Source organism: Procambarus clarkii, chromosome 79, assembly GCF_040958095.1.
Source record: "Procambarus clarkii isolate CNS0578487 chromosome 79, FALCON_Pclarkii_2.0, whole genome shotgun sequence".
In the NCBI taxonomy this organism is placed as follows: Eukaryota; Metazoa; Arthropoda; class Malacostraca; order Decapoda; family Cambaridae; genus Procambarus; species Procambarus clarkii.
This window is the reverse complement of record NC_091228.1, coordinates 10,066,936-10,071,722: the sequence shown is the minus strand read 5'-3', so window position 1 is coordinate 10,071,722 and position 4,787 is coordinate 10,066,936.

The following is a 4,787-nucleotide window of genomic DNA, read 5'->3' as shown; positions in this document are numbered from 1 at the left end:
CACCTAGGGTAAAAACAGCACCATGGGGGCAGGTGTGTGATGGGGGTGCCTGGGAGTCCTTGGGGTCTGCAAGGGAGAGGAAGGGGAATGGGGACACTTGGTGCTGTCGAAATGGAGTGAGGGGGAGGTGGTGGGTGGAGTCAAGTGCACGTAGAGACATAGGTGTGACACCATGTGTGGTGACACCATGTGTGGGTGTTGGCAGCTAAGCTCTCTTGTCAGGGAGCTGTGAGTGTGTGAGAGGTTCTTCACATGTGTTTCAGCATATCTGGATGCCTATAGATGAGTACTGTGTTATATATATATATATATATATATATATATATATATATATATATATATATATATATATATATATATATATATATATAAATATATATATATATATATATATATATATATATATATATATATATATATATATATTTAAATATATATATATATATATATATATATATATATATATATATATATATATATATATATATATATATATATATATATATATATATATATATATATATATATATATATATATATATATATATATGCAATTGACGATCACAAAACACTGATCATTTTATGCGGAAAATCCACAGAGAAATATGAAATGAGGTGAACGTTTCGGCTTTGTTAAAGCCTTTGTCAACACCAGACTCAACAGACAGAGTCTGTTGTCAACACCAGACACCAGAGTTGCCTTTGTCAACACCTGGTGTTGACAAAGGCTTTAACAAAGCCGAAACGTTCACCTCATTTCATATTTCTCTGTGGATTTTCCGCATATATATATATATATATATATATATATATATATATATATATATATATATATATATATATATATATATATATATATATATATATATATATATATAAACACACACATATATATATGTGTGTGTTTACTAGTTGTATTTTTACGGGTGTTGAGCTTTGCTCTTTCGGCCCGCCTCTCAACTGTCAATCAACTGTTTACTAACTACTTTTTTTTTCCCACACCACACACACACACACACCCAAGGAAGCAGCCCGTGACAGCTGACTAACTCCCAGGTACCTATTTACTGCTAGGTAACAGGGGCATTCAGGGTGAAAGAAACTTTGCCCATTTGTTTCTGCCTCGTGCGGGAATCGAACCCGCGCCACAGAATTACGAATCCTGTGCGTTATCCACCAGGCTACGAGGCCCCTGTGCCCCTGTGCTACGGGGCCCCTTATGCGTGTGTGTGTATATGTATACTCCGATGCTTCCACACAAGTTGTTCTGTTTAGGACTAGTTATTTCATTAATATTATATATATATATATATATATATATATATATATATATATATATATATATATATATAAATATATATATATATATATATATATATATATATATATATATATATATATATATATATATATATATATATATATATATATATATATATATATATGTCGTACCTAGTAGCCAGAACGTACTTCTCAGCCTACTATGCAAGGCCCAATTTGCCTAATAAGCCAAGTTTTCATGAATTAATTGTTTTTCGACTACCTAACCTACCTAACCTAACCTAACCTAACTTTTTCGGCTACCTAACCAAACCTAACCTATAAAGATAGGTTAGGTTAGGTTAGGTAGGGTTGGTTAGGTTCGGTCATATATCTACGTTAATTTTAACTCCAATAAAAAAAAATTGACCTCATACATAATGAAATGGGTAGCTTTATCATTTCATAAGAAAAAAATTAGAAAAAATATATAAATTCAGGAAAACTTGGCTTATTAGGCAAATCGGGCCTTGAATAGTAGGCCAAAAAGTGAGTTCTGGCTACTAGGTACGACATATATATATATATATATATATATATATATATATATATATATATATATATATATATATATATATATATATATATATATATATGTCGTACCTAGTAGCCAGAACGCACTTCTCAGCCTACTATGCAAGACCCGATTTGCCTAATAAGCCAAGTTTTCATGAATTAATTGTTTTTCGAAGACCTAACCTACCTAACCTAACCTAACCTAACTTTTTCGGCTACCTAGCCGAACCTAACCTATAAGGATAGGTTAGGTTAGGTTAGGTAGGGTTGGTTAGGTTCGGTCATATATCTACGTTAATTTTAACTCCAATAAAAAAAATTGACCTCATACATAATGAAATGGGTTAGCTTTATCATTTCATAAGAAAAAAATTAGAAAAAATATATTAATTCAGGAAAAATTGGCTTATTAGGCAAATCGGGCCTTGCATAGTAGGCCAAAAAGTGAGTTCTGGCTACTAGGTACGACATATATATATATATATATATATATATATATATATATATATATATATATATATATATATATATATATATATATATATATATATATATATATGTCGTACCTAGTAGCCAGAACGCACTTCTCGTCCTACTATTCAAGGTCCGATTTGCCTAATAAGCCAAGTTTTCATGAATTAATTGTTTTTCGACTACCTAACCTACCTAACCTAACCTAACCTAACTTTTTCGGCTACCTAACCAAACCTAACCTATAAAGATAGGTTAGGTTAGGTTAGATAGGGTTGGTTAGGTTCGGTCATATATCTACGTTAATTTTAACTCCAATAAAAAAAATTGACCTCATACATAATGAAATGTGTAGCTTTATCATTTCATAAGAAAAAAATTAGAGAAAATATATTAATTCAGGAAAACTTGGTTTATTAGGCAAATCGGGCCTTGCATAGTAGGCTGAGAAATGCGTTCTGGCTACTAGGTACGACATATATATATATATATATATATATATATATATATATATATATATATATATATATATATATATATGTCGTACCTAGTAGCCAGAACGCACTTCTCAGCCTACTATGCAAGGCCCGATTTGCCTAATAAGCCAAGTTTTCATGAATTAATGTTTTTTCGACTACCTAACCTACCTAACCTAACCTAACCTAACTTTTTCGGCTACCTAACCGAACCTAACCTATAAAGACAGGTTAGGTTAGGTTAGGTAGGGTTGGTTAGGTTTGGTCATATATCAACGTTAATTTTAACTCCAATAAAAAAAATTGATCTCATATATAATGAAATGGGTAGCTTTATCATTTCATGAGAAAAAAATTAGAGAAAATATATTATTTCAGGAAAACTTGGCTTATTAGGCAAATCGGGCCTTGCATAGTAGGCTGAGAAGTGCGTTCTGGCTATTAGGTACGACATATATATATATATATAGATATATATATATATATATATATATATATATATATATATATATATATATATATATATATATATGTCGTACCTAATAGCCAGAACGCACTTCTCAGCCTACTATTCAAGGCCCGATTTGCCTAATAAGCCAAGTTTTCATGAATTAATGTTTTTTCGTCTACCTAACCTACCTAACCTAACCTAACCTAGCTTTTTTTGGCTACCTAACCTAACCTTACCTATATATATATGTTAGGTTAGGTTAGGTAGGGTTGGTTAGGTTCGGTCATATATCTACGTTAATTTTAACTCCAATAAAAAAAAAATGACCTCATACATAGTGAAAAGGGTAGCTTTATCATTTCATAAGACAAAAATTATAGTAAATATATTAATTCAGGAAAACTTGGCTTATTAGGCAAATCGGGCCTTGAATTGTAGGCTGAGAAGTGAGTTCTGGCTACTAGGTACGACATATATATATATATATATATATATATATATATATATATATATATATATATATATATATATATATATATATATATATATATATGTCGTACCTAGTAGCCAGAACGCACTTCTCAGCCTATTATGCAAGGCCCGATTTGCCTAATAAGCCAAGTTTTCATGAATTAATGTTTTTTCGACTACCTAACCTACCTAACCTAACCTAACCTAGCTTTTTTGGTTACCTAACCCAACCTAACCTATAAAGATAGGTTAGGTTAGGTTAGGTAGGGTTGGTTAGGTTCGGTCATATATCTACGTTAATTTTAACTCCAATAAAAAAAAAATTGACCTCATACATAATGAAATGGGAAGCTTTATCATTTCATGAGAAAAAAATTTGAGAAAATATATTAATTCAGGAAATCTTGGCTTATTAGGCAAATCGGGCCTTGCATAGTAGGCTGAGAAGTGCGTTCTGGCTACTAGGTACGACATATATATATATATATATATATATATATATATATATATATATATATATATATATATATATATATATATATATATATATATATATATATATATATTAATATATTTTGGTTGCAGTCTTTCCGGTAGACATATATTATTAAATATGACCGAAAAAGTAAGATTAATAATTCTAACACGATTTTTCTCAATATTTCTTATGTTTCTTTTCACTGTCGATGGTAATTGAAAAATCAGTTTTCCAAAATTCACTTTTATTTCTAGTCTGACGCGACACTTGAACGTGTTTCGCAATAACTTATTTCATTTTCAAAGACTTTAGTTTACACACACACAACTATAATTCAAAAGGCTTTTCATTTTATATACCTGCATTTGGGTGAGGTGATATGTTACAACAGTTTTAGATGAGGTGAAAACAAACTTTCAACACTAGAACACGAAATATTGCGTAATATTGGGTAAAGTTAAAGGGGAAGAATGGAAGTAAATGCAAAGGGCCTATTGGCCCATATTTCTTGATGCTTCTATATTGGTGCGGAGTCTTGAAGTTGGTAGACTATAGTTGTGCATTAATTTGCTGTTGATTGCTGGTGTTGACTTCTTGATGTGTA